This window comes from Macaca fascicularis, chromosome 3 (assembly GCF_037993035.2).
Source record: "Macaca fascicularis isolate 582-1 chromosome 3, T2T-MFA8v1.1".
NCBI lineage: Eukaryota > Metazoa > Chordata > Mammalia > Primates > Cercopithecidae > Macaca > Macaca fascicularis.
The window spans coordinates 104,934,537-104,942,106 of NC_088377.1; positions in this window are offsets into that span (position 1 = coordinate 104,934,537).

Sequence of the window (7,570 nt, forward strand, 5' to 3'; positions counted from 1 at the left end):
TACTGGCCCTTCTGGCTCTAACATGTTTTCTATCTATCTGGAAGTGATCAGTTTGGTTTGTACATAGTGATTGCACGTCAGCATTCATGTGAAAAGCTTCCTGATCAAGTTGGTAACACAGATCAGGACTTCCAGAGAGATATTTTTCAAATGGCTACACAGGCCCCTAGGCAGTATTGGGGAAATGCCTAGGGAGCATTTTTGATGGTCAAAATTATTTGGAGGGCACTCCTGAGGTTAGAGTATGGGAACCAGAGATATTAATTTGTTGCACTAGATGCAGTATAAACACAACAATGAATTGTAGTGTGCATGTCCCTCAAGATACTTGAGTAGGACATTGATTCTCAATTGGGGTCTAGGGATCCCTGGAGGTCCCGGAGTCCTTTTCAAAGATAATTCAAGGTCAAAACCATTTTCACAGGAAGACCAACACATTATGTGCCTTTGTCATTGAGTTGATGTCTCCAATGATGAGATAAAAAGAAACGGTAAGTGAAAATGTTGATGCTTTAGCATTAATCAAGGCAGCAGCACTCAACGAAACTATACTAGTGGTTATTGTATTACTCACTACTATGCACTTGGTGTTAACAAAATCACCAACAAAACCTTCCAGATTCATTTAAGGATGTCCTTGATGAAGCAATAAAATTAACTTCATTGAATCTCAGCCCTTCAGTACATACCTTCTTAATACTCTGTCTGGCAAAATGCTGCATATCGAAATAAAATTTTGTTTAAATTGCAAACTGAACTAGCCTCTTTTTTCATGAAACATCATTTTTTATTTGAAAAAAGAAGTGACATATGTACTATGATGCATATCCTGCAGACCACTTTCTCAGAAACAACAAATAATTTTTTTCATTTCCAAGAAATTACTTCCAAGAAAACAACTAAAGTACCTCTTGCCAATGATAAAGCTCAAGCATTAAAGAAAAAATTAGAATTATGGAAACTTTGTAACTACCACCATGAGCTTGGCAGTTTCTCAACACTAAAAGACCCTTCTGATGAGATGAGTGGCAGTATTAACTAATGTGATTTACTGATATTGTATAATGAAATGTGTCAACATTTGGAAGATCTGTGTAACTCAGTGAGCCAATACTTTACAAATAACCAACCTGTGCTGTTATAAAATCATGCATGGTAAAAGAGCCACTGAAAGTGCAAACTAAACCAATGGATTTTAATATAGTAGAGTACAAAATGTTCACTGATATGGCTTCTGTTTCAACATTGCAACTAACATTTAAGAAACTATCGCTTATTGAGTTTTGTGTGTTATCAAGTAATGTCTACATTGCCTGAAAGATCTATTACACACTCCTGTCTTTTCCAACTATTTCCCTGTGTGAGCCTGGATTTTCTTCAGACACTCCAAGCAAAATGCCATATGGCAACAGAATAAATACAGAAGTGGATAACAGAATTTAGGTGTCTTTAATTAAGCCAGACAGTAGAGCGATTTTCAAAAATGTAAAACAATGCCACTCTTCTGATTAAATTATGTTTTGTTTAGGAAGATACAGATACTTTTAAATAAAAATACTATTTTAACATGAAATGGGGTTATTTTTAAAGATAATAAATACTGTTAACATTTCAGTTTTAATTTCTAATACAGTAAATATCAATGCAACCTGCATAAATGAACCTCTTAGAAGGTTCTCAACAATTTTTGAGTGTAGAGGCGCTAAGACCAAAAAGTTCAAGAACTTTGTTTTCCTGATGTAGGAAAAATTCAATTATCTAAGCCAACAACCATTTTCTCAGAAACAAAAAAATAATTTTTCATTTCCAAGAAATTATTTTCTATAGAAACACAACATACTTTCGTATGTTTTAATGTACACCAACATCCAGGATTGCAACTACCATGCAAGTAAATGGTAGATCATGTATTCTTTGGTTCAAAACTTGACCAAGAATTGTTGACCATTTCATAAAATCACAGCACCAATGGCAACACTAATCATGACATTAGAGTTGTTGACATAGTATACCTGTATTGCCTACCACTGTAGTTGTCTCAGCCCTGTGATTTTTTTGATAAGATGCAAACATCTGACATTTCGTGTTCTAGTGAAGTTGTGCCCAAGGTACTTGCATACTGAAATACATACTGTATTATTTTCTTTCTTTTTTATAATATAGTCAAGGCATTTTATTTTAGTTATATATATAGGTAATTTGTATTATTTATGAATTTCATGATAATAAAAAAGACATTACAAAATATGTTTTAAAAGGAGCATTAGGTCTGAGAATCACTGCTCTAGGACGATGAGATAGAGGCTAGTGTGAGATATTTGAGAGATGACTATATAGAAGTATAGCTGCTGTGTGCAGTGGCTCACACCTGTAATCCCAGCACTTTGGGAGACTGAGGCAGGTGGATCACTTGAGGTCAGGAGTTCAAGACCAGCCTGGCCAACATGGTGAAAGCCCATCTCTACTAAAAGTACAAAAAGATTAGCTGGGCATAGTAGTGTGCACCTGTAGTCCTAGCTAATTGGGAGGCTGAGGCAGGAGAATCACTTGAACCTGGGAGATAGAGGTTGCAGTGAGCCGAGATCATGCCACTGCACTCCAGCTTGGGTTACAGAGCAAGACTCCGTCTCAAAAAAAAAAATAAAGAAGTATAGCTGAAGCCACAGGGAGGAGTCAGCTTATGAGATGTCTGGTTTGGAGTGCCATGCTTTTAAAAATGATAGAGGACTATCCATCGGTGTATTAGTCCATTTTCACACTGCTATAAAGAACTACCTGAGACTGGGTAATTTATGAAGAAAAGAGGTTTCAATGACTCACAGTTCCACAAGCTTAACAGGAAGCATGACTGGGAGGCCTCAGGAAACTTACAATTATGGTGGAAGGGGTAGCAAGCACATTGTACCATGGCTGGGGGAAAGAGAGTGAAGGGAGAAGTGCTACACATTTTTAAAATGTCAGATCTTGTGATAACTCACTCACTATCACAAGAACAGCAAAGGGTAAATCTGATCCAATCACCTCGCATCAGTCCCCTCCTCCAGTTCAACATAAGATTGGAGCAGGGATACAAATCCAAACCATATCAATTGGGTAGACACACAGTCCCAAAAGAATGCTGCTCGTGAAAATTTGTCCAAATTTCCCCCGATACTCTTTAGTTGCAAAGTGCTACCTCCTTGTCAATCTTATACTCCTCTTTGCCTACCAACTCTGCCTTGCATGCATTTCCTCCTTGAACTTATCTGTTTTCTTAAGTCAGTGGATACTTCAACCCATCTCCAAACTCTATTTTACTAGCCACACTTTCTTGGACACCTGACCTTATTCCACTCCCAGTTTGGGCTCTGCTACTGCTGTCTGGGACTTTGAAAACTCCAGAAAACTGTCTGACCACCGAAAGGAAAGATACCAAAGAAGGCAAGTTTAGGAAGAGGAAATGTGAAAAACAAACTTCTTTGAGAAGAGGTTAGGCTCTTGCCACCCTGGGTCTCCCAGTCCCAGCAAAAGTCTTCGTTTCCTCCCTCTTGTGAATTCTAAAATTCATCCAATTTCACATTTTTGTAAAATGGCAAGATGTCTCACTCTCTTCGCCCATGATTAAAATCTAGTTGTTTATTTATAGGGTCATTTGTTGCTGAAGCTTCTCCCTAAAAAAAGAATAATAATTGCTTCTTCAGATGGTTTGCTTCTATCTGCCAGAAGATGTCATTTTGGGATGAGGCCATTCAAACTTGCTCAAATCTGAGCAATAACTCAACTAAAATGAGGTCAATGTAAATGACTACCCACAACGGGGGAAAACCTGTTAAATTAAATCCAGAGTAAGTAGCAACATATCATGTAGTGAGAGTTACATGTGTCAAATGAAGGAGTGTTATGAGGATTAATGAGTCCGTTATTAAAACACGCTTTGGGATTCTTGGATGAATGGCACTGTTGAAAGTGGGGGTAGGGCTGGTATTTACAGATTGCAGTTATATCAAGGCCTTGCAACAGACTCTGAGGAAATATAGAGAAAGCAATGGAATAACTTAAAACATATTTTTGTTGATTGTTGTATCTTATACCACATTTAGCAGTTCAAATACTTAATTCAGCAAAACATGTAGAGGGATGCCAGTGTGTACTTTGCAAAGTTCTATAAAATGAAATGTAAGCTCATCAAGAATTTCAACATGGCGTTGTGGCCTATGAAAGAAGCACTGGGCAAAAGCAAGAACCAGTTCAGAATAAATTTATTCTTATTCCCCACAATGGTTTGTGTAATAAGCAGATGTCAGAAATGAGAATATCAGGGAATTCTCTGTTGGGTGAAGTACATATCTAGCCTGAGGCAATGACATGATTCCAGGCCGTTTCCCTGCAATGCTTGATGTTGTCATAGATGGTGGAAAATGCAGTCAATTGCCTGAATGTTTCTAAATGCCTGCAGGTCTTAAGCAGGTTTCCAGATGACTGATTTTCTTTTCCACCTGGAAGTTTGCACATTATAATATGCACAACTGAGATCATCCTATCCTTTGAGATTTTTGTAAAATTATGATAAGCAAGGTTCCTATCACCTTTCTTGCAGAATCACACAGCCTCCATATCCACCTGTGACTTCCCAGAGGCTGGATCTTCATGGTCCATGAGTCCTATTGCAGCCAGATCCTCCTTCATAGTTCCCTGATGCTGCTTGGCACCCCCAGCCTCACCAATCTAGCCACAAAGCCCTGTCCTTTCCTGGATTGCCCCACAGCCTGCTGACATAAAGCATTTGATGTATAGCAGCACATTTTACTGAACAGTTGGGGTAGCAAATGGTATTTATCTCATAGGATAAAATAGGAGAAAAAGGAATTGAAAATATAGTAATAGATATTTCTGTTCTCAAGAACCACCCCTGCCCAGTCACCCCAACCCCAATAATTTCTCATTGGCTGCTTTTCTCTTTACACTTCAGCCTCCTCTAAGGCCACTCAGCTACAGGATTCCTTCATTCCCTTCTCTGCCTCTCCTCTCTTCTGTTTGTTACTTCCAAATTCCTAGTTATTTTCTATGCAGAGCTGTGTTGCTATTCTTTGAGATCTCTTCCCAATCCATGCTCTCAGAGTATCATCTTCCATCCTTGATGCAGTTTATTAAGATATTTTTTTGACTAAAAACATTTGCTCAAGAAAAGATAACCATAATTCTTTTCCCAAATAGGAATTCTGTTGCCATCCAGGGGAAGCCTTGACCATCTTGCAACTACTTAGGGTTAGGGCCTTTGGAGGGAGCCTCAGGCACCAATTACGCTGATAAATCACAGTTAATTTACTTTTTTATTTTTATTTTTTTGAGACAGAGTCTGTCTGTCGCCCAGGCTGGAGTGCAGTGGTACAATCTCCACTCACTGCAACCTCTGTGTCCTGGGTTCAAGCAATTCTCTGCCTCAGCCTTCTGAGTAGCTGGGATTACAGGTTCCCACCACCACGCCTGGCTAATTTTTATATTTTTAATAGAGACGAGGTTTCACCATCTTGGTCAGGCTGGTCTTGAACTCCTGACCTTGTGATCCACCCGCCTTGGCCTCCTTAAGGCGTGATCCACTGTGCCCGGCCATTAATTGGCTTTTATTAGCAATTCATGAACCAGGCAGCATCCAGTCTACAAAACAGACAGAGGCACTCCACTGGGCATGGCAGAGGAGTCTGCTTTTATCAAGTAGCTTGAGCAGGAACAAGGAAATAGCATAGTGCAAAAAGTAAATTGATTTACAGCAGGTTACATCTGGTTACCTTCCCTGTGTGGGTTAAAGCATGACAGACATCCTTATCATGCTGGCTAAGGTTGATTAGGTCCTTTCTTTGATCGGTTGTTGTGAATCTCCTGTTTTTCAGAAAATTGACCTGTGTGGGGATTTGGTCATCATCTGTCTCCTGATTTCTCACAAGTTGAGATCTTACAGGTAAACACCTTAGGTTTGGGTCTGATAATGGGGAGTCTTAGTATGAGTGCCTCCATTTGGGGTTGGTGCATCGGGGACTAGGGCAGCAGCTCAGGCTACAATGATCTCCCCTCATTTTATTTAACACTAGTGAGGACCTTCCTCTTCCACTGAGCCATCCATGGATGGTCCAGGAGCAGAGATGCCATCCATGCTGAACTCCATCCACACTATACTGTGTAGATCCCTCGTTAACATTAACAAATATACAATTGTGGATCGTTCCACAGTATAAGAGATATCTGGGCAGGACATGACAGATTCCGATACAAATTGCCATTATGCCTACTATGGAAGGAAGGACATAATCCCTACAGAAATATGTGAAGAGGATTATTTTTTGCTTCTTTGGGGTTTTTTTGAGTCAAAACTTTTTACTATTAAGTCTGATTTATTATTTTGAATAGGTAATATGTGAACGAGTTATAAAATTTTAAAGGTCAAAAGGCCAAAAGTGAAAAGTCATTCTTCTTCTCTCTTTTATCCAGTAAATGGCCAGCCTTCCTTCCTAGGGGCAACCACAGGCAACAACTTCTACTGGATCCTCTCAGAGATTTTCTGTGCATTTACAAACGTAAATATTTATGTTTTTCCTTAAGCAGCTTGCGCCCACTCTATATCGTCTAATGTACTTTTCATTAATTTTCATTTAATGATATATCTTGGACATCACTCCTCATCAGTAAATAGAGAGACTCATTATTTATATTGGTGCTATGAATTTATATTGTATGTATAGGTCATAATTTATTCAACCATTGATGCACATTTAGATGGTTTTTAATATCTTCTTGTTATAGTCCTGAAAATGAGTACCTTGTGGATATGATATTTTATATATGTGCAACATATGTATAGGATTAATACTTTGAAAAGAAATTCTTAGGTTAAATGGTATGTGCATTTTATTTTACTTATTTATTTTTTGAGACTGTGTTTCACTCTTGTTGCCCAGGCTGGAGTACAATGGCACGTTCTCGGTTCACCACAACCTCTGTCTCCCAGGTTCAGGCAATTCTCCTGCCTCAGCCTCCCAAGTAGCTGGGATTACAGGCATGCACCACCATGCCTGGCTAATTTTGTATTTTTACTGGAGACAGGGTTTCTCCATGCTGGTCAAGCTGGTCTCGAACTCCCAACCTCAGGTGATCTGCCCATCTTGGCCTCCCAAAATGTTGGGATTACAGGCGTGAGCCACTGTGCCCCACTGATAAGTGCATTTTATTAGAGATTACCCAGTTGCCTCCCATAGAGATTCACTAATTTACCTTCCCAACAATATGTTGAAGAGACAAGAGTTTGTCTGCACTTTAAGAGATGGACATGAGTTACAATGGCATATAAAGAGGAAAGAAGAATTCTAGTAAAAAGAAGTGGCTTGCTCCTAGTCTGTAAGCACCTTCAGGAGAGGAACTGTGTTGTTCATCATCAGATAATGCAGCCCGTAGCACAAAACTTGGAATGCGTAAATATGCAGACATTGCTGGTAAGTGAGTGGCATGGTAACAGTGCAGAGCTAGGAGCTAAGCCTAAGCTGACTGGGGGACAGAGAGTAGAGCCAACTATCTGGGATATTATGTTTAATGGGGGAGAAGT